This window comes from Rhinolophus hipposideros, assembly GCF_964194185.1.
Source record: "Rhinolophus hipposideros genome assembly, chromosome: 20".
NCBI lineage: Eukaryota > Metazoa > Chordata > Mammalia > Chiroptera > Rhinolophidae > Rhinolophus > Rhinolophus hipposideros.
In genome coordinates, this window is record NC_138066.1 from 10,833,161 (window position 1) to 10,857,222 (window position 24,062).

The 24,062-nt window shown below is 44.7% G+C and overlaps 1 pseudogene across 1 annotated transcript; it reads right to left on the bottom strand.

Annotated features, from left to right (window-relative positions):
- Positions 1-12,010: 12,010 nt before the first annotated feature.
- On the bottom strand, positions 12,011-15,906 carry LOC308489291 (lysozyme-like protein 6; annotated as a pseudogene). Its single transcript has 5 exons — positions 15,902-15,906; positions 15,264-15,403; positions 14,203-14,360; positions 13,207-13,285; positions 12,011-12,079 (listed from the first exon to the last, which is right to left on the bottom strand). The product of its transcript is annotated as a lysozyme-like protein 6 (transcript).
- Between the last annotated feature and the right edge of the window lie 8,156 nt (positions 15,907-24,062).

Genomic DNA, 24,062 nt, shown 5'->3' on the forward strand with positions numbered 1-24,062 from the left:
TAATTTGCTCTTATTTTTCTAGTTCCTTTAGGTAGATGCTGAAGAAGCTGAGTACTGCATTAGTAACACCACACATGTTGATATTTGTGTTTTCAAAATAATTTCTAATTTCCCTTTTGATTTCTTCTTTGACCCGTAGGGCTGCATGTGTTTTAGTTTCTAAACATTTGGAGATTTTTTCGGATCTGTTCATTTCTAATTTTATTCCCCTATGGTCAGAGAACATATATTGAATGACTAATAGCCTTTTACATCTATTGAAACTCATTTTATAGCCAATAAGTTCTCATGATAAGTAAGAGTATGGTCTATTTTGGAAAATGTTGTGTGTCCACTTGAAAAAACAATGTGCCTTTTGCTGCTTTGGTGTGGAGTGTTCTGTCAATGTCAAGTAAGTCAGGCAAGTTGATAGTGTTATTCAAGACTCCTATATCCTTACTGATTTTCTACCTACTTGTTCAATCAATTATTGAAAGAGGGATATTGAAAAATCCAGATTTCTTTATTTCTTCTTGTAATTCTCACTTTTCCTTCATATTTTGGAGCTCTGTTATCAGAAGCTTCTTAGAAGTCTACCCTCTTCCTGTGTACTCTCAACCCAAAGTGAGACTTTTGGAATGGAAGGAGATACTTCTGAATTAAACCACAGATCAGTTACACCCAATTCTAATCCCTATCACCTTTATTGTAGGCATACCATACCCACTGCCATCCTTCTGTTGGATACCCCTGTCCTCTCTATTTATTTCCAATGTTCAAGAATAGCAAATGGACAACTGGTCCCTACACAACTGTCCAGGCTGTATGCCCCAAGAGCTCCTTTCTGCACAGCCCTGGGGTAGCCTTGACCTACGCTTCTACCTACTTAAGTAACTCCTTGGCCACTAATTTAATTCTCTGTGTTTCCATTTATAGGATCTTACCCATTCGTACGACCTGCTGCCTCTGCCAATTTAAAAGTGATATTGAGGTCGTCTGTAAGACAGTAAAACTGCATTGTGACACTCAATGTCTGACAGACATCACACATTGTGGTGAGTCTGAATTGTCTGATGAGACTTTAAAAATTTTTTATTTTACTTAGGTTTTAATTTTCCATTTTTAATCTGTGATAAAATTTTAAACTAATAATGTAACTGTATCTTTTATATTAATTCAGGCAGAGTTCAACTCCGTAAATGTCTAAAACGTATCCCTTGTTAACAGTCAGATTAAGGAACAAGAGAAAAGAATGGAAAGGGGGAGGGAACTAACACTAATGGCCACATATTGTGTGTCCTGCTCTCTGTTTGCTGCTTTACCTCCAGATGAGAATTTATTCATAGAGCGCCTCACAGATTATAAAGCGATTTTTATATGCGTTAGGCCTCAAGTGCTCTTTGCCTTATGGGACAGGTATAGATACACATTATTTTATTTGTTTTTGCAATTTTATAAAAAGAGTACAAGTGATGCTGTTTTATTTGAAACCTGAGTTTCTGCTTCCATCACCAGAAGCTGCCAGCCAGCCCTTCTAATGGATGAGAGGGCTCGTGTATTCTTAGATGGCCAAACCCTCAACTTACTCTGAAGCTCAAAATTTTCTATCCACAGAACACTTGGGTGCTTTTACGTATTTTTCTATGTATTCGGTTTATTGGCACCTACTTGATAACTTTCAAAATGTGCTTTCATGCCCAGATAGCTTGAATACCAGTCTCTGCCCGTAATCTGGGGACATCATAAATAACACTTTGCTACTGATATAAAGACAGAGCAGCTTATTGCTCAAAATAATTTTTTACCAATTAAATTACTCCCTTCTCCCCCAGAGGTGGGCAGAACAGGCATTTTAATCTCCTTTACAGGTGAGTAAAACGAGATCAGAAGTGTTAAGTGCTATAATCTAGGGCTCCTGCTTCCAGTTTTGGGCTCTCTGCAAACCCATGCTCCTCCTTTCTCCTCTGACCCTCACCACCCTTACTTCCTCCTCTGACCTTCACCAGCACCAACAATACTTTTAATTCTTCTGGAACCGAAACCCAACTGTGCAATGGTACACTTGACCTTCTCACAGTCAGCAGCTTTGGATGATTCCCTAAGTAAAGCTGAAAATATAAGAAATGAAATGAAATAAAAGTGGGCACCAAACGAAAGTTACCTTCTCCCTTCTGCATTTTAGGACCCCAAGTATTAATCTGTAGATTAATTGAACATTCCACACTGGCATAAACCTGGCAAATCTCATAACCTATGTCTTATATGCCTGACCCAGATTTAAGCAAAGAGGGAGGGTTGACATAGTGTTTTTTCTGTCTTCAGCCTTCTGTTATGGGGGCGGGGGTATGTGGGAGCAGGGTCCGAGCAAAGGAACCCGGGATAAGTGGAGAAGGGCATGTCCAGATGGGGAAGTGTTAGCAGTGGGTGTGGTCATGGTCACATTTGATGGTGACAAGAACACGAGCGCACTGAAGAGGTGGAGAAAGGAGGCCTCATGCTCCCTCTGCATGTGAGGCTGGACAGGCTGGGCTATATGAATGTGAGGAGTCACAGTACATCTGCAGAGCGCCTAACTGAGTGGGGTCTTCCAGCCTTGGCTTTTCTTGAGTACCGGGCCATTGGCTCTTGGGGACCAACAGAATCATTCTAAGTACAGTTGCTGTATTTCACGCTATGGAATGTTCTGAGTAGATAGCCACTTTTTCAAAAGACACCTTTTCCTCCTTTTGTTGTGTTGCCAATTATGAATTTAAGTTTGGGTTTATATTTTCCTCTCTAAATGGCACTCAAATGCTTGCTGGTTCCTGATTTATTTAACTGGGATGTATGTCTGTGGGTGGACAAAAAGCTGTCCCATCAGTCTTTCACTATCAAAAGCGGTCTTTTGTTTTTTGACAGATGAAGAAGTATCTATAGGGAATGCAGAAGGATCGTTCATGAAGGTATTACAAGCCCGGAAGAAGAAAACAAGCACTGTGCTGACTATTGAGCCAGAGAAGCCATCCTCAGACAAAAATGGCATTAATTTGTCAGCCTTCATGAACGACCAACTAGACTTCAGTGATGAAAATGATGCTATTAGTGCACTAAGTTATATATTGCCTTATTTCTCCAAGGGCAATCTAACAGATGTAGAATCAAAATTATTACCACTCATTGAACTCCTTTTTTTAAATACAGAAGATGGACATATGCCCCTGAGTCATTTGACAAACAACGCGAGGAACCCTTCCCTTAAGCCTGAATCCAACGATGAAACTTACAAAAGTAAATTGAGGAAACTCAGTTCTCTGAAAACTTTGTTAGATGTAGAAATTCAAGAAAAAATTGATGAGGTTAAAAAGAAAGAAAAAGCGGCCATGCTTATACATTCCAACCTTTTAGGTCCGAAACTGAAACGCCAAATCTTTCAGAAGGAATTGCAAACTGACCAGCCACAGGGCTACAGCCTAGCAAAGATTCAGCGTGTCCAGAAAAGGCTGCTGAGAGTGAACAGGGTCATCAAGGGCCCTAAGGGCATCCGGAAAAGGCACTTCAAAGAAGTGGCCCATCAGAGCATCTCCAGGAAGCAGAATGCCCTGCCTATTATGGAGAACACTGTCAAAGTTAGGAGACTTAGGTGGCCACCCCCAAGGGAGCTGGGACAGCTGCACATGGTACACAGGCCCGGGAAATTAGTGGGAAACTCCTTAAATACAGAGCCTTCCTTCATAAAGGAACATGAGGCAGCAGTTTCTCCTACCCTGAAAAAATACTTGATGGGCAGACCTTTGGCCTCCACTGCTCCAAAATCTCTACCTGAGGTTAAAAAATCGAAAGACTTAAGTGATACTACTTTCATTTTAGATGAGGCAAATGCTCTAGTTAGGAATATGAAGGCTTCTAAGCCAATCTCACATTCCAGAAAGAAACACCTCTTTCTTAAAAGTCGTTCTCATGTGATGCACAAAAATGCCAAGGCCAAAATGAGTCAAGAGTTCAGAAAGGAAGATTCTCTCAAAAGCCTGATGCTTGCAAAGAGATATCCGATATCTGCAGTGAGGAGCCTCATAAATTCCCCTGCACGAGAGGCTTTTTCATCTTCAGGAGAATTGACATCTCAGGAAAATCATCTTCCAGAATCAGTTTCTCCTTTGGAAACTTCTAAAGGAAAGAGTACTGCACAAATTTCTTTTCAAGAAAATATTTCTACACGAAAGGCTACTGAGCCAGAAGAAACTACCCCTGAAATCGCTGCTCATGAGAATGTTTTCACGGCAGATTCGGCTGTTACTGCAGACAACTTTCTGCCAACAGTTAACCAAACCCATGAAACACAAGGGGAATACCCCTATGAGGTCACTGACTTACTCTCCAACTCCACAGGCTTCACGTCCCCATTGTACTCATCCCCAGGTGACCAATTGGAAAGTCAGCTGAACCAGCAGCTACAGTCCCTCATCCCCAACAATGATGTGAGAAAGCTCATTGCTCATGTTATCCGGACTTTGAAAATAGACTGCTCTGAGGTCAGCGTGCAGCTGCTCTGTGCCAGGCTCATCTCCAGAACAGGCCTCCTGATGAAGCTTTTCAGCGAACAGCAGGAAGTAAAGGTGTCCAAGGCAGAGTGGGATACGGATCGATGGGAAAATGAGAACTACATCAGCGAGAGCACAGAAGCCCAGAGTGAACAGAAATGGCAGGAGCCACGAGAGGTGAGGACAGCTCCCGAGACGGGGAACCTGGACTTTTAGGACATGCCACATAAGTGCCCAAGCACAAAAGCCAGGAGCACCTAGTCTGTAGCTTTTCTTGGCCACATAACTTTGGCTAAGACAGCGATCTCCCACTTTGCTCCTTTGGAGAAAGGTACCACTGTTCCTCGGGTGATGAGACGAGGACCTGACACTCAAGATAAAAAAATTGTAGAAGAAAATGCTAATGTTAAGATCACGTCACCCATTAGATTGGGTATCTTCTTTAAGAACGTATAAGCTATTATACAAAATAGTAGTTTAAGGATAGCTATTCTTTAGAATAGGCTTGAGAACGGTTAGTTTTCACCCTTTCCATCTCTTTGTTTTAACAAAATTATTCTCTACTTTTTTAGTGCACAAAAGGATTTCCCTGTCACCACAGACTCATCCTGGTAATATCTGTTTCTGCAGTAGTGATGATTTTGATTGTAATTTTCTGTCTCGTTGAGGTAAGCAACAGTAATTTCAGGTTTCCAAAATATATTCTGTTTTTATAATACATTCAGAACCCACAAACTGAAAACCAAGCCACTTTCCCACTTGCTACTGCTTCGTATTCCTATTCAGTAATGAGGAGTGACATGTGCTTTATTTTTTTATTGCAAATTCTATCCTGGGAATTTTTGAAGGAGCTCCCCTCCCAGAGATCTCTGTGGAATTGCAACCATGATGACAAGTCATGGGGCTATATTGAGAAGTTAAATATAATAGGCCAGAGTTGACATGTTAGCAAAATTTCTTCAACTCAATATGATGTCAATTTGATGTACTCACCAATCCCTCTCTTTCTATCACTGATCTGTTTCCTTGGCGGAAATGAGGAGAGATGTGTAATCTCCATCCTCATGGAGCCATGGCACCCTGGGAGAAAGGACATGGTTAAAAGATAAAAAGTGTGATCTTGTCGATGCATGAGGTTTACTTAGCAGGTTTCGTCTCCAGTGTGTAAGACATTGTATAAATAGCTTCAGTCTACACTGCAGCCTAAATCTGCATCAGGCTGCTCTGAAGCATGTCGTCTTTGTAGTGACCTGGTCCTGGAGCTTCGTACACATAATGGTTTATTTTCCCAACAGGCAGGTGCTAACGTTGAAAAGAGTGAATTAATAAGCTGACAGTCTTGACTGTACCCGACAACCCAACCTCATTTCCCATATTTCCCTTTTACACTGTCGGGGCAGCCCTGCACTCCTGCCAGCGCAGCCCCTTACCATAACCTAGCCATTCCTCCTTTTGTCTGTGCCTTGACCCATCTCGAATTCCCTTATTTTGCTTTGCCTGTGGACGTCCTATGAATCTCTCAAAAATCAAGGCAATTCATCTTTCCTCATCAGCCTTCTCTAAATACTACAAGCCTCCTGACCCTAGTCGTTTTGTGAGGTCTGTCACCAGTTTGTAGGGGAAATAGGGAGGCATTTCCTGCCCGAGAACTTAGAAATATGGTAAACAGTTTTTGAGAAGGCGGTTCCCCAAGAGTGATACACCGAGGTCAACACACATCATGGAGCAGAGCAGAGGTGTGTGAGGACCAGATGACTTCCTGGTCTGTCAGACGTGAGGACCTCCTGACTGGAGGTGTTAACTGCTAAAGAGCAGCGTGTCTCTCAGCAGGAGGCTTGGTCAGTGATGAAAGCACAAAAAAGGGGAAGAAGAGACCAACACGGGCAGTGCCCATCCTAGCACTGCCCTGGAGTGGAGATGGCACCGCAGGCAGCAGACGTGGAGGGTCAGCCCCTCTAGCCAGGCTGTGCCTGTCGGGTAGATGGATAAATCTGACCGCCTCAGTCTTTTCCATTGAATGCTGGATTCATTAGATTCCTATTGTTCTAACTCTGTCCTTACCAAGCAGCCTTCCGATTGTGCTTTAGTGTGCCACGGTGGCCTACCTCTACACAAGGTAACTCCCTGGTCACGTAGACAGATGCTGTCTGTGGAACAATGAACTTCTCATTGTCAAGTCACAATCTGGCATTCTGAGTTTTGATCACTCCTGTGTTACTGCTAAGGTGAGACTTAAGGTGACACTGCCCCACAAGGAAGAAGGGAGTCCTCTCTTGGTGAGGACAGTCTGATTTCTCAACCTAGGAGGCTGGGGTCTCCCATGGGGTCAGCTTGTGCAGGCCTCTGGGAAGACAGTCATGGCCATGGACTCTCCATCTCCAGGTGGCACATGGCCTTTGGTTTTTCGCAATTTCTATTAACTCCTGTACTGTTTATAATCTGTACGTAGTTTAACCTTGCATTTGTATTATTTATATGGTTTCATTATTTTCCCTTGTCACTTACATGACAAGCTTTTGGAGGACAGGGACCTGCAGTGTTTTCCTCTAGTGGACAGTAGTGGTTCAATGGGAGAGAGATGAGTCTGTGTCAATTCCATACTGAGGAATAATGCAACCTAATATGTATTTGAAGTAGCACAGACCCAGCAATAGACAGACCCATGTGTTCCTAAGACTTCTGAGATGTCACCTTTTAATAATCTAATCAGTGGAGGAAAATGAATACATGGTAAGAGAACAGCTGTATTTGAGGAAAAATAACATCAGATCTATTTCTTATTTTAAGCAAACATATTTACGTGAATATATATATATATATATTGGACTAAGTCCAAAGGGGACTAAAATAAAATGCTTTTCGGCAGCATCAGAGAACTTAGAACAGTGCTTCATTTTATATATATAAAAGAACCCATGAAAGTATTAGAAGAAAATAGAAGCAGCATTTTTATAATCAAAGGTGAGTACGAGCTTCGTGCCCTGATCCCACAGGCAGAGCCTGTGAGACATTTGCCCCCGTGTCTGTGACCTCATCAGCAAACGTGGCACCATTTAGGCCAAGCATAGGATGTAGTTTTCCATATACTGTCTGATTCCACGCCCATGATCCTGTGGGGACGATATTACCACCCTCTTTCATAGATGAAGGACATCAATTTAGGGCCCCAGGGGCAAGACGCAAAGCAGAACCCAGTTTTGCCTGCGTGCAAAGCCTGTGCTGCTCACTTCACTGCTCTGTCTCCTTAAAGACAAAAACACTGGGGATATTTGAAGCATTGAAATTCAGTGAAATCCACTGAAAGGATTAATGTATTTCATATTTAAGAGAGTTTTGTAAATCAACAGGAAGAAGACAATCGGCAGAAGAGGGCACGGGCTGTGAAGAGTGATGGGTGTTTGTTTACAGTCTGTCGTCTCCTCTTGGCTTCTGGGGTGTGGGTTTTGTTAGTGAAGCCTTTGTCACTTCATAACATGAAAATAGTCTCTGACATTGTCTTCTAGAACATCTATAACATTTGTTGTTTTTCCATATTTTTTAATCCATCTAGAATTTGTTGTATTTGTTTTTTAGTGTAGCCCAGGTATCCAACTTTGTTTCACTCCATGAAGACCCAATTGTTTTAAAATCTTTCATTAAATGGCTCGTTCTTTCTTCACTGATGTAAAATACTGTCTTTATCTGGACTCGATTCTGTTGATCCAGTTATCTTTTCCTGTACCTGTACCAGTACCAGTATCACACTGTGTCATTCCCGTTGCTCTATAGTGTATTTTGATATCGGGTAAGGTAAGCTCCTGCTCTTTGATCCTCTTTTTCATACACTTCATAGCTATTCTTCATATTTTCTCTACCAAATGTCAGCTGACCACTTTTGTCAAAAAACCATTTTGGGATTGCAATAGGATTGCATTGAATTTGTCAGTTAATTTGAGAAGAATTGACATCTCTTCAATATTCTAGAAATACGGTATCTCATATCATGTGTTCATTTCTTCTTCCTGTCTGTCCTTCATGTTTAATGTTTTCATCACAGAGGTCTTACACAGTTTTTGTTAAATTTATTCCTAGGTACTTTACGCATTTTTTATTGATATTATAAATGGGTTCTTCTTTCCACTTTTCAGTCAGTTATTTGTGATATTTAGCAAAGCTGTTGAGGGTTGCATGTTGATCTCTTGATTTTGTATCCAGCCATCAATTCTCATATGACTTCCAATAAAAGTTTAGTTGATTCAGTTGGGCTTTTTACGTTGTTTATCATTTCATGCAAATATGTTTTGTTTCTTTCTTTCCAGTGCTTCATTTTTCTCATTAAATTGATTAGGACCCTCTACAATGATGAGTAGGAGCAGTAATAACAGGCACCTTCTGTTATTCTTGACTGAAAAACAACACAGCCATTTAGGTGTCTGGTAGATACTTTTAGTTTCCTACTTCTAAGAGTCATTAGGAATTATCTGTTGAGTGTTAGCTAATACAGTCAATAAAATGTATAGCCAGCTGCACACAAGATCCTAAGTCAGGTTCTGTGGATGAGTCAAAAGACTAGTAAACAGGATGGAATGCCTGTCCTCAAGAAAAGAAAAGCAAAAGTTATCACCTCCCTGGGTAGATAAGACTTAAAATCAAAAGCAATGAATAGAGACAGTGGCCATAGTGATGGATAATCATTATCATGTTTTCTTCCAAAACAGATTCAGTGTTGTAGAAGAGCATCAGAGGAAGGTAAAGAGGGAAGCTCAAGGTAAATAATAGTCTGGCGATTTTTAAAGTAGAGTTTTAGAACCAGAGGAGGACTTAGAACTCGTCTATTCCAATCTCCTCATTTACCGTGAGGAATCCACCAAAGTCAGGAAGAATACTTCTTTACCCTAATGCTTTCCTGGATTCAGCCACATTCGCTCCTTGGCCAAAGCTGACTAGAATGAAACTGGCACAGATGCATGTGCTGTACTAGCCCTTTAAGGACAGAGGGTGCATAGGGAGGGGCTTGGGTCGTACCTTTTGCTGCTGGTGGGAGGCATGAGGCCAGGCCAGAGGCCTTCTCAGAGGCTCTGAAAGGGGTAGGGAAGGCCACATGGTCGTGGGGTCAGAGGGCTCGTCTCCTTCAAGGCTTATGGAAGGGAGAATAGATGGGTACTTTCTGACAAGTTGCAGGAGAAATGCCCTTCTCATCCTACTGGTTTTCACACCCCTACTCTCTGTTCCCTTTATCCCAACCTCATAGAATTTTAACTGGAAGAGGCCTTAGACAGTAGTTTGTCGCTTCCTTTTAAAATAAGGAAATGGAGAAGTTGAAAAGGAAAAGCTCTTGCCCCATGGTCACACTGCTAGTGAGTGCCAGAAAGAAATGGTTCCTTTCCCGGTGGGGACTTCTGTTTTGATTATCCTGAGCTTGGGCTATGAGGTAGCTTTTATGTCACAACTCAGTGCACACATACCATAGAGACATAACTAGTTTCTAAGACACATTTATTATGCCATCTCATTTTCTTTCTATTCTGTGTGTATTCGAAAAGAATATTTTGTGTTTTAGTGCTGGTCATGACCTTTAAACTGGTTTCCCGACTCCCTCACTCATCAGTGACAACCAGCACTGGAGAAGTTAGCCAGTCGGACTCAGGCATTGATGGTGTGATTTGACTCATAGGATAAAGCAGCTAGGAAAATATAAGCACCCTCTCCCCCACCCCCAGCAAACGACGCATGTGAGACTAAGTCCAAAGGGGACTGAAGTAAAAAGCTTTTGGGGAAAGTTAAGTGCTTCTGCCCAGGACTGTGGTACATTTCTTTTTACTGCATGAGGGCAGCTTCTTGGCCAGGACCAAGAAACTGAGTGGGCAGAAAATCCTGCCCGTACTCCATGCTAAGCCACATACAAATCTCCTGAGAGACATTGTGGGCCATTGTGAACAGACACATAGAACTTGGGGAAGTCTAGCTCGCATGGAATTACTTTAAGGTCCCAGGTCTGTGGTGATTTTGCTCATTGTGATTTTGGGCCGAGGTACCCATTTGGTCCTAATCAGTCCAGAGCTGTGTGTTGCAGAGACGTGGAAAGTGGCACGAATGAATAATTGTGGTGTTTGTTTTCCTCCAAGGAGCTCCTGTTGGTGTTTGCTGCCTAAGAAATGCCCATCGGAACAGGAGGAGAGTGAGGTGAATTTGAGAAGGATAAAGTGCCATTTCAGGAGAAAGCAGGGGAAGTGCAGAATTGATATTTCCCTGTCTGTTTTCTAGGAGAGCGCTTACTGGAGAAGTCAGCCACTTTGGCTTCAGGATATATATAAACCTCTCAGTGTCACACACATGAAATACCTGGCGCAGAATTTACAAGACCAAGATTCTTTTGATGAGGATGAGACCACCGATAATGAGTAAATGATTGGGGACAATTTAGAATTCTTATCTAAAATGAGGAAATAATGAATAGTTTAAATGTGCCTTTCAATAGTAAAAGCCCTGGCGTTCTTCTTCTCACCCCAGGAGGCTCTGCAAAGTCGTAGAAATGAAGAATCCGACGTCATAGTACAGAAGAATCTCGTTAGTGAACACACTGCTGATGAGCCAGGAGAGGAAAGTGAGACAGCTTATGACAACACCACAGCGTGCAACCTGTCCTGCCTCAGGCCACCTGCACATTTAGCTTTGTAATATTGGCTTCTCCACATTACTGGTCAAATACTTGTTTTTCTTGTATTAAAATACTTAAATCCATAACCAACTCTGGCCACATGATAAATAATTAAGATGTAAGTAGCTAAGTATTTATATACAAATAACAAGGGTCATTGGCAAGAAAAGCAGGGCTGAAGTTAGAATCCCTGTGGTAGCCAATACTTCTGCCAGAGGCAGTGTGGGAAAAGGAGGATGAAGAAGGGCTTCTCTTCGTCTTTTCCCCAGAAATCTCAGAACTGGAGGACACATCATTCCCATGGGGTGTCGGTTACTAAGTCAAATAACCACTGATTCTGGTGTCCTCTCCCCGGTTTGCCAAGTACCAGTTATGTCCAACACGCTTGACCTCCTGCCCATTGAGGACCATCCACTTCCGACCCCTCCCATCAGGTCTTTGGGGCTGCCAAAAAAATGTGTACACGTTCAAGAAAGGAAAAAAGTATACTAAAATTGGAATACACAATACATACCGAACCAAAGATGAATACAAATCATGTGTATACATGTTTTTGGCACCCCAGTCATATGTGGAACTAATAATGAATAAATTAGCACATTCTTTGCACAAGGAAATGTAATAATTCAAAAATATAGAATCATCTTCACTGTGGTCCTCTTGCTTTGCAAATGACAGTCAGGAACCAGGAGCCTAGATCTGGATGGGAACAAGGAGGAATCCCCAGAAAACCATTAATTCCTGAGGCTCTGGTCAGTTTTATTTGTCAATGGGAAGGGAAGAAATTAACACGAAGTGGAGGCAAAGAAAAGGAAATAAAGAATTCCGCGGGAGGAGAGGAGTTTTGAAATGACTCACAGCAGGCCTGCACCCTGCCTCATCCCAGGTGCCATCCTGTCATCCAGTAGGACAGTGGCGGCCTAAACAGTGCATCCTCCATGCTACCCTGTGGGAGAAAAAAGACTGGTTCTTGCTTCCCACTTAGTAGCTGCTTTTGCATACATCGGACCCAGCTCTTAGTGAGTCTTCCACGCAGAGCAAGCCCAGCACCCACTTCATTCCTAGTCTGTCTTCCTGTGGCCTCTCTGATTCTTCCTTTAAGTTTCCCTTATCTGTGGGGTTTGCGTTCTTTCCCCATTCAGTGTGTTTCCACATTTTCAAATCCTTATCTCCCTCTGAAGGGCTGACACTTAACATATATATATATATCTATCTCCCAGGTACAATTATGGACTCTTCCACCAGACCTAATCGTCATCACGTCCTTTCTTTTGCATGGTGTTTTTAGAGTATGCAATACACTTAACTCCTTCCATCCTCACAGTCTCGTGCAGAGGCAGCCATTTATATTATTTATATGTCTGCTTTGAAGCTCAAAAAGTTAAGTAACCATCCCAACATCCACAGGTGGAAAGCTGACAGCTTTGGGGTATCTGCCCAGATGATGAGCAACACACTTTTTAAAAGAATTGTTGCTTCCAATTATGGAAAGAGGACTCCATGGCAGCCATGATTGTATTGTTTTAATTGCTCCCTTGACTACAGGTGATGGAACCAAGAGGGAACACGGGGATCACAGCTGAACCAATCAAATCTCTGTCCCAGGCACTTAGTGCTTAGGATGTTAGTGCATAAAGGGGGGGCAGCGACAGTCTGTCTTGAAGACAGTGGATCAGAGAAAGCTGGTCTGCAGAGGGACGAGTGAAGCAAATACACCAAGAGAAACCGAACCCTGCCTGGGAAAGCTTGCTGTCGAGTTCCCGCCCAGCTTCCATTCTCTTCCCGAGGCCCAGCTGCACCTTTTGTGGGCTCAGCCAGATGCTGTCCTCTCAGAATACCTCTCCCTCAGCTGCTCAAGTTGTTTTATTAGTGCAACCAAAAGAGTTTTGTTTAATAGAACATCAGAGAAAGAACCTGACCCAGGTCTTCTAAGTCACAGTTCCAAGCCCTGTCAGTCTCCCACACTTTCCTAGACTGCAGAAAGGGTCTCGTCGTTGCCTGCTGTCCCTTTCTCTGTCATCACTCCTTCTTGGGGTTCTGCCCACTAACTTAGTCCTACAGTGTCTTCCTCACCAGTTTTTCATGCCCCCGGTTCCAGACGCAATCTTTCTTGCACAGTGGATGGTTGAGAGAAGATTGGGGCTCATCAGTTCTGAAAAGGAGAAACACAATACCTGTGAGAGCTCCGAGGACAGTCTCACAGACTGGGTGGCACTGACTCTCCCCGCCCAGGCAGGTGCCACCCAGGGGCTGAGTACCTCCACATTAGGCAAAGCCTCGTGCCCACAGGCCCATGTAGACGTCCCCTGCATGGCTGCTGGAGGTCAGGGGTGCCCAAGGGTGGGGTTAGCAGGGGCAAGAGGACTGAGATTTGGTTCTGTTCACTACCGTAGTTCCTAGCCAGATTAGGTGGTGCTTCACCCAATGCTCGGGAGTTTCTAGGGAAAGGAAATGGCAGAATAGGCAGCACAGGGACTGAGGGCAAGTCCTGCCTAATGAGATGAAGAGCCAGGGACATTAATCAGAGTGTGCAAGCACAAGGAGGATTCCTGGACCTGTGAAGCCTCCTGGGTGGGGAGCTTAAGGTGGAGAGTTTGCAGTGGGCCTTGGTCAGACCGTTAGCCAAAGACAGTACCACTTCGTGGTTAGAGCTGAGCCTCCAGGACCACGAGTCTGGCATTCAGCCAGACTGATTCTACGAGTTTCAGTTTGCTCATTGTAAAGTGGGGATCCTAAGAGTTTCTCCTACATGGAAAGTTGGATGAATGAGCTATGCCTGTCACCTGCTTAGTATAGAATACGCTCTCAATAATCGTTGGCTGCTGCCACTGCTCTACGGCTGCTGTCTGTGCAGAGCGGTTCTGCATCCTGCTCCAGGACACTGCAGAATCTCCTAACGGGACCCGCACTAGGGCCACTAGTCAAAGCCCCTGCTCCGTGAAGTAAGTCCCTAAGTCTCTTGAGCCATCCCTGTGGGGGTGTTCCCAGGCTGTGAGTGGGAAGAGAGGCTCTGAGAGTGGAGCCTGCTCCTCTCTCACTCCCCCCCACGCCCCCGGGCCCTGGCCAGACCTTGACACTCCAGGTGGCAAATGTTTTCCGAGTGACTCTGGTAATCGGTGCACCAGTAGTGCTGTTGATCTGGAATATGCCGTAGTCAAAGCTACCGTCTGTGTTTTCATTGACCTTCGATATGTTGAAGTTGCTTTCCACAAATGCCAAGCACAGCCCTTAGAGCAGGGAGAGGAGGATGTGTAGAAGCCGAGGGAGATGGAGGAGAAAGGGAGATGAGGAATCCAAAGGAAGGACCAAGGCCTAAGAGGCTACATGGGCCAGTGGGCTAGAAACACCCCATAGCTCCTTCTCCCACCCAGCGGTCCATCCAGCTACTCATCAGTCTAACCATTCATCTGTCCATCTGTCCAGCCATGCTTCTGGCAGTTAATAATCACCTACTGTATACCAGGAACTGTGCAAAGCCCAGTGAGGGATATGTAGCTGGGTCAAACATAGAAACTGCCCTCAAGGGGCCTACGGTATAAGAATAAAGAAGTGTACCTAAAAAAAGCAAGATCAAAGGAGAAAGTGTAGAACAGGGGTGCACAAATCCTGCTCCAAAGGGAGAGATCCCTCCCACAGAGTAGGACGAAGCCTTTGCACTGGCTGTTCCCTCTGCCTGGAAGGCTCTTCCTCTAGACATTTGGATGATCAGGTCCTTTACTTCATTCAGCGCCGCTCAATGTCGCCTCCTCAGAGAGGCTTTCCTTGACTTCCCCTTGTAGAACAGCGTCACCTACCACTCCCCCCTGCTTTATTCTTCTGCTTAGCAGTTATCACCACCAGGTGATAAAAATATTCCTGTATTTTTCTTTTTGTGTATTGCTTATCTGTGCTGGAGAATGTGAAACTATAAGTGAAGTAGCTTTGTTTATATCCCCAACACTGAAACGGTTCCTGGTACATAATAATTGCTCACTTATTAACTGTTAAATGAATGTAGGATGATGGGAAAGGTTTCTTGGAGAGGGCTGGGTTTTGAATTTGTTTGAAAGACAAAAGAGAGAAAGAAAGATGGTCACGTAGGGCATGACCAGGAGAGGAGGAGATGAGGGTGGTGAGGAAATGGCACTCACAGTCACTCAGGGAGTACCCCTCAAAGCCGTCCATGTCCTCCTGGTGCTGCAGCTTGGCCAGGTCACAGCGGTCGATGAGCCTGGCCTGATGAATGGTAACGAGGCAGGTGACCAAGGAGATGAGTAGCGCCCTTCTCACCCTTGGAGGGGACAAGGTGCAGCCCAAGGCCGTCGGTTCTCTGAGTGTTACAGACTTCCTGCTCATCTTCTCTGAGTCTCTGAGGAATCTGGAGAAAGCGGCCGAATGTGATCGGTCACTCACTGCTCCCCACCTCGCTGTTTCCAGTCTCTTTCTTTTCATTTATTATGTAGTATTCTGGCCAGGCATCCATAACCTGTGTCTAATCCTGAGGGAACGTCAGACAAAGCCAGACAGAAGGAACTTCCATAAAATAACGGGCCTGTATTCTTCAAAACAGTCAATGACATGAAACATGAAATCAAAGAGTGTGATTACCAGGGGTGTGTGTGTGTGTGTGTGTGTGTGTGTGTGTGTCTTTCTCCTTAAAAAAGGTATTATTCCTCGGGGCAAATGCCTCAGTTTCTCATCCACCAGCTTCATGGATAGGCAGGAAGCCGGTTCTGCTTGGACAAGATGGCCTTGTTTCCTCACATATCTTATGTCTCCTAAGACTCACTCCATACTAGCCTGAGCTTATGACCATAAGCTCTGTGTCTCTCTCCCAGCCTAGAGTAACCAGATTCAGCCAATAAAATTATAGGATGCCCAGTTACATTAGCATTTCAGATAAACAAAAAACCCCTTTTAGTAAGCATGTCTCATGCAACCCTACCCGGCCCTGCCTCAGTAGTTTCCTTCAGACAGGTGTCACTGAGCCTTGGGAAGCAGGGAGCTCCATCTCTGCCCATGCTGTGCCCTTTGGGGTCCCCTTGGGGGAATACAGTGCATCACTACCTCCCCTTGCAAAGCTTATCTTTCTCCTATCCCTCTCCGCCCACAGGTCGTAGCTGGCCCAGGAATTTCTGTGAGAATCTGTAGAACAAAGATGTTTGGGTGGGAGCCTCCTTTTCCTCATGAACTACATATACTCTAGTCTCACCCAGGTCACGGTTCTCCAATTCAAAAGAAGGCGGGAGTGCAGGGCCACCGCATTCCCCCACCTTCTGGAACCCCAGCTCTGTCACGTGATCACTGTCCTGGAAATGCTCTGGTCTCCACCACGCAAATCGGCCCTGTCTTGAGGCCTGATGCAGCTTCAGGCAGAAATGGCAGATGGGCCTGGAAGGATAGGTGACAACTGTGATGAAGACCACTGGGTGGGAAAGGGTAGAGAGCTCTGGTTGTTCTTTCAGCCACCTCTTTCCCCTTCTGGAAATAGTACCACCTTTGGGTGAGCTCCATCCCCCGTGGGGTTTTAGTGGAGGCTCCAGTCACGGGCTCGGCCCTCCAGGCAACAGTATATTTTGAATTGAAACTACATGCAGCAGCTCAGCTTCTCCCAGGAGGCCTGCTGGTGTGAGGCAGCCAGAGGCCAAGAGTTTGGAATCCTGTGGACACAGCCCATCTGAGAAGAGAAGCCTCCTCTCTTCAGAGGAAGTGGATCCACACAGGCTTCCAGTCCCAGAGCCCGCCTTTTCTGAGATCCAAACACACTCTTGTCCTACTGCAATCCTGCAGTTCAATAAATGTCCCTTCTTGTCTGAGCAAGTTGAAGTTGGGTTTCTGTCACTTGCAACCAAAAGAGACCTGCCTAGTAGAGTCGGCGTGGGCTTAACCTGATGACCTGACATCCTGTCACCTCCTCGTGAAGGCCACTCATCTTAGTATCATTAGTCACCAATGATGGCTGGGGGACATCTCCACCAACTGTAGCAAAAGGAGACAAGAGAAAGATTTGTTACCAATGTCCACTCTACCTTCTGAAACAGGATGGCAGGGTGTGACAGAAAGAAGTTAGGGAGCAATTTGTAATGGGGCTGTGCTGCCCCTACCCTCTGCCTGTGGACTTCTCCCAGTAGGGCAGCAGCACATTGCATTTGGGGATGTGAAGCCAGATAAAGCTTGTGGGGAGGTAGAGCCCTGGGAGGAGGGCATTCCGGAGTACCACTTTATGAGCAGCCATTTGTGGCCCAAAAGCTACAGGTGGCTCAGATGACCCAAATAAACTCACTTGTACAGAATTAGAGCCCGGGGTTTGCGTGCAGAGGGGAGAGGCTTCTGTAGCCCAGGACCACATGCTGGAAATTTGGCCAGGAGAGGCTCTCCCTGTAGCTTAAAACTTGGAGGGGCTGATGTGAGCCTCAAAGGGGTTCTGGAAGGACCCACTATCCTCACCTCCCCAAGTGTGACAGACACGACCTTGGGTGGATTCCTACCCACTCAAGGAACTGGAAAACCCAAGCGGGGGGCCATAAATAAATTTTGAAAGTCACAGCCTGGGGCATAAAGACAAATAGAGGCCACAGATCATTTGTCTAAATATTTATAAGTTATAAATCAAACTAACAAGCTATTAAATGAAGTATATTGTATCCTGAAAAACTGCCAAAAATTCCTGTAAAAGGACAAAATTTTTAAGTGTGCATGAAACTATGATTTGTATATGACAAAATTATATACATAATTAATTTATGATATATTCCATGAAATTTATTTTCTTATTGTCTTTTCAGCAAAGTCATGAACCATATTATTATCAAGATTTTAAAATGTATTTAAGAATTCAAAGCAATCATAATCAAAATACAAAAAGTTATATTTTCAAAAAAATATAAATTTATGCAAAAATTTTTAATTAAATATTTTCCAGTATGTTTTCCCAGAAATTAGCTTTTTTAATCATCGAAGAGCATTTAATAATTTAAATGGAAAAAAACAAATTAGAAATACTGCACATGAAATTTTATATCAAAATTATTCACATACATCCAACATTTTATTTCATACTTTGGAAGCTTCATTCAATTTTAAGTAACTTTTAATTTGAAAGTTGAATTCAGTTTTTTTAAATTATAAATTTATCTCAAAATTTAATTGAAAACTTAAGGAACTCATTGAATAAAAATGTTAAAATTCAGAATTATAGTATTCAATGTCCATCTAGTTGCCAACGTAAAGAATCAGTATCATGTTATGTCTAAGGTCTAGGCATATTGACAAATATCAGAGTAATGTGGAATGTGTCTTATGTAATATTGCAAACATAGTCCCAGCTTCCAGTTACAACTGAGGCAAATACTGTAGCAATTCATGTGTACTGCCAGAACCACTAACAGGAACACGAAAACTATAACAAATTGTACACTCAGCACTACTAGAAAGTGATATTTCATTGTGTTTAATCTACTGCATTCAGGCTATCTGAGAGGAAAGGTCTGACATGGTCATTCATTTGTTTCTCTTACCTAAGTACTTTGCTACTCAGAGCCCCTCTGTACTCCCTCCTAGGGCATGGCAGGTGGCCCCATTAAGCTTTCATTAAACCTTTAGAAGCAGTTGTATTTTTTCCCCAAGGATATGGGATAAGCTGTGAAGAAGCATCTCCCTGAGACCTGAACACTGTTAGTCCAGAGAGTGAATGTTTCTGGTTGGGTCCTGCTGTGCCAGTGCTGAGGCCAGGTCCTGACTGACAGAGGCCTCTGTGGTCCTATAGAAATCTAATTATCTTGTATGGGGAGGACTCTAAAGTACAGGGCCAGTTAGGGGCTCCTCTTGCCAGTTCTAAAGGCAGTACTGGAAAAGTATGCTTCTGGAAATAAATTGCTATAGAAAACGGAGGAAAATTTGAGGAAATGCCTACATTGATTTTGCAATGAATCATGAGAAACCCCCAAAATAATACTGCCTGTGGAAATTCAGAATACAAGGAACTAAAAGCCAGTGACAGAAATGAAATGTGCACTGAAGGTGAAGAGCACACCGCACGAGTCCATCTAGGCTGTAGGTGCCCATTTCAGAAGGTCCCCGACAGACCTGTGCAAAACAGTGAGATAAAAGATGGAGGTGGACAAGGAAGATGAGAGACTTACATTGGGACAGGACACCAGCACGAAAAAGGTGAGCGTGCAGATCTGGCGGGTATGTTCCATCCCAGGAAGAATAGATAGAAGGACAGTCACCACTTACATACCATATATTAATGAGGCTGAAATGTTGGCTTTATTATCAGGCTTGTACTTTACCACACGGCATGTATACCTTCTCCAATTCTTTACAAATTGATTATAAACACCGACTAAAAGTAATATTTCAAGTTCCCCCAGAGGAGAAATTATACAGGCCTCAAACTCTGGCACCAATTTTTAAAAATTCAATTTCTTGTAAATAAAACACACACACACACACACACACAGAGACACACACATATACACACGCACGCACACTTTCCCACCTATATAATTATTGAGTCAAAGGGAAATTAAAATTCGGAAAACATGTTTCTAAACCATGAACATGACATTAACATATCAAGTTTATGAAATCATAAGGTTGATATCCGTTTATGAAAAGGGAATGTGGGTCCATCAAAGCTGAGAACTCCAGCATCACTTACTCAGACTTACGGGATACCTTCTCCCAAATCCCCATCGTCAGGTCAACTAGCTATGCAATTTACCCAGTGACCACTAGAGGGAAGCAGCGGCCCACACACAGGAAGTGGGGTTGCAGGACACAACACAGAAGAATTCCTTCCTCTGTGCTCACTAGCGCGGAGGTGGGAGTCCATAAGTCGATTTTGCAGAGCAGTATATTAGAGCTGGGATTTGGGCTGGGCCCGCTGTAGCTTCCGATAATACCTTGTTGGTTCCTAACACCAACAGAACTCCCTGCGCTACTATATCTTTTAAAGGGGTGTCCTGTGTGCAGTGGGGCAGCAACCATCTCCAGTCTGTCATCTGCAGGGCTGATGTAAAGAAGCTGGACATGGCACCAAAGAGTTGTGATTCTCAAGGTGCCTTTGGAAGACCTCCCAGATTGGGGGTACTCTGTATTGACCTTTTACCTTGCCTTAAACCCCACAGTTTTAGAGCAAGGCAAGGTTCCATCATCAGATATTGCAACATCACAGGCTTAGGCAATTAGGCTAAAGAATGAAGCCCTGAAAAGATCATTTTTATAAGAAAGAGAAGGTTTAATTGGGAGTGGGGGTGATGGTGGAGCACCCACGGACGCTACAATGGAGGCCTCTCAATAAAAATGATTGCTGATAATATTCAGCCCTCCCAGTGTGTGAGGCACGAGGGTAACAGTGCATGTAGTAACCAGGCAGAGGTCAGCAGGGGACTCACGGCTTAGACCAGGTGCTGGGCTGTAGCTGTTTCCATCCCTGTTGCCCTAAGTCCTGGAGCTTGGGCAGGATGGGGTCATATGGGTGCAACTGTGGGGAGGGAGGAGCTGCGGAGGCTCCCACAGGGCCTGGCTGTGGGGAGTCCCTGCTCCTGCAGCCGCATGGGCATTTTAGCTAAACATGGCATCAACCCGGGAAAGGGTCAGGACAAGATAGCAGGTGTGCTTGTTGTGCAGGACGGGTACAGACTCAAGGCCAACAATGCTGGATGCTGTGAAAAGCATCCTGGAGACGATGTGTCCTGGGTCAGGCTGCTTTTGTCCAGGAGTCTGTGAGTGGCTGAGGACAACAGCCTTTTTTTCTTTACTTCAAAAAAATGTATTTGAAAAAATTGTTACTATAGAATAATATGCAGGTAGACAAGTACACAAATCGTAAATGTACAGCTGAATGATTTTCAGAAAAATATGAACACACCCAAGTGGCCAGAAGCCAGATCAAGAACTAGGACATTACCACAAGCCCAGAAGGCCCCGAGTGTCCCCTTCTAGTTCCTACCCACGCCCCTTCCACCCACCTTTATGCTTCCCTGTGGGGCAGAGCCCCAGAGAGCAGTTTCCAGGCTCTCAGCCTCCCATAGGAAGGTGCTGGCTCAGGTAGTAGATGGCCATCAGCTGTTACCAGTTAGCCATTAGTCACTGGTATAACTGCCGTGGCTAAGCTAGCAAGGTGTGGCGGAGTATGGAGTGCGGATTGCAGAGAGGCGGATTGCAGCCAGCAAGGGAGGTGGGTTGGCAGAGACAGGTGCACGGCGTGTTGCGGATCGTGTGACTCCTGCTTCCTGTGTCTCCAACCCAGCCGCCAGCGAGACTATAGTGGTATGACTCCCCTATCTGTGGCTCCGTGGGTGTTCCTTTTTGGCCTCACAATGTCCTGCGTTCTTATGTGGGGAGTGGGACTAGAGACCCAGACTGACACCCCGCATGACATTCCCTCTCCCTTCCACAAGCATTTAAAAACATCTTTCCAGAAATACGACATTACCATAGGACATTCCAGGGGATTCCATAGTCAATGGAGAATCACTGCTTCTAAAACAATGGTTATCAAACTTGGCTGTATGTCAGAATCAGCTGGGGAACCTCTGCCTCTGAGGTAGAAGAGGGAAGGGAGACAGCTGAGAGGCCATGTGGTGCAGAGGAGTAACTTGGGAGCCAGACAGGCCTGCCACTTACTAGCCGTGTGACCCTGACTGAGTTCCTTCATCTCTCTGATCTTCATCTGTGAAATGGGAATACTGTCACACACCCTGCAGAGATAAGGCTGAGAGATAGAGGCTGTAAGGCCAGGCACAGGTAGGGTCGATATGTGGCAGCTACTATTGTCATTTTCATTAAAGGTGAGCAGCCACGGGAAAACTGCAAGCCCTTCTTTGTGCAGATGGGACCCATTTGGGGACAACGGATAAGGCTGTGTTGATGAGAAGCCAGGGTCTTTCTCGGGAGCGTGGGAATATTCCAGGGGCAGCAGAGATTCCAAGCCACAGTCAATGAGAGGTGGCTGCCAGCCAGCTCAGCTGCCACAGCATCAGAGACCAGCAGCTGTGGAGGAACTTGAGCAGGCGCAGCTTTGGGAAAGCCAACACTCGTCCTTCAGCAAGAATGGCAACAAGCTGCCTGGCTGCAGGATGACTCTGAGCTGCTTATGGAGAAAGACGCAACCTTTGCTGAGCACCTGCTTTGTGGCAGACTCTGAGCATTCATGCATGATTTTGATCCTGTGAGGTGGCCACACTCACCCCATGTTACACTGGTGCGGTCTGAGGCTTAGAGGCCGCAGGGCCTGCCTAATTCACAGAGCCCTGGTGTCTCCATGAGGCTGGGACGTGCCTCTCTGTTGCGCTGCAGGGCCAGCAGCCTTTAGGGTTTGCTGTGTGCACAAATGACCTGGCGACCCCTTGTTTAATTAGATGCTCATGTCAGTACTTCCTTGGGAATATCAAGTCCTTGACTAACAACCACATCAGCTGAATTAGAAGGGACAAGACCCAGGTCTTATGCAATGCTAATTAACAACCACAGAACGTCAGCTGCCATCTTTTTATGTCACAAGCTGTGCAGTAAACCCATTATATACATTGGACCATTCACCGGCTCCCACCACCTGTGAGATGGGTGTTGTTTGTCCCTAGAAGGTAAGAGAGCAGAGGCTGGAGAGATGATGTGACTTGCTCAAGGTCACACGACTAATCAGGGGCAGTGCTGTGCTGCATAGCCTGCCTGCTTGATTCCAGTCACTTAAGCTCTTCTGCCTCCTTACAAGTCACTTCGTTGACTGACAAGATCAGGGGCACATGAGCCACCACTATGAGGTAGCTATTATTATTCCCATATGCAGATGAGCAACTAAGCCCAAGGTCACCCTGCTAAGAGTGGGAAAGTCAGGATTCTAAGCCCTGTCTGCCACGCCCATCATAAACACCATCCCCCACCCATCACACTATGTTGCATCTCAGAAGATCACATCCAAAGTCTTTGGGGGCCAGGTTCTCTCAGGAGAGTGAAACTTCTCCACTAGGTCTCACCAGCATGTCAACAGCAAGAAAACGCACTGTGGGTGCTTCAGAGTATGTGGCAGTGCCAGCCCCCACACCTATGCCCATTGGGTAGTTCCATGAGGTGTGTGGAGTCTCAGTTGCTTGGTGCACCTGAGAAACTGGCTCCCTCCCCTGAGCCCTAGCACAGTCTCTTTCCTTTACTAATACCAAGATTGAAGGTTCCCGTGACTCCCTTTCTTGGGTTCTATTGACTTGATAGAGCTGTTCACAGAATTTAAGAGAAACACTATGTTTACTAGTTTATTAAAGATATGATAAAGGATACAGCTGAATAGCCAGAAGAAGAGATAGATAGGGCTAGGTGGTCTGGGAGGATCCCAAGTGCAGGAACTCCTGTTCCTCTGGGGTTGGGGTGCGTCACCTTCCTGATACATGGATGTGTTTACCAACCTGTAAGCTCTCTGAACCCCCATACTATTGGGATTGTATGGAGGCTTCATCACATAGGCATGATCAATTATTAACTCCATTTCCAGCCCCTCTGCTCTCTCTGGAGAATGGGGGATGGGTCTGAAAATTCCAAGCTTCTTATCATGGCTTCTTTTTTCTGGTGACTAGCCCCCATCCAGGAAGGAGTCCACCCAGAGTTGCCCATTAGAACAAGAGATGTTCTCTTATCACTTAGGAACTTACAAGGGTTTTAGGAGCTCTGTGCCAGGAACTGGGGGTAGGGACCAATGCATATATTTTCTATTATCTCATACTTGCATAGGTCAGATTTCACAAATTGAACACATATGTACAACCCGAAATCCGATCATGAAAGAATATTATCAGCATTCCAGAGCCCCATTGTGCTATCTTGGGCTCCCTCTCCAACTTCTAACAGCATAGGTTAGTTTTGCCTGTTTTCATACTTCAATAAGTGGAACCATGCCATATATGCTTTTTTGAGTCTGGCTTCTTTCACTCGTCGTTGATTGTGAGAGTCAT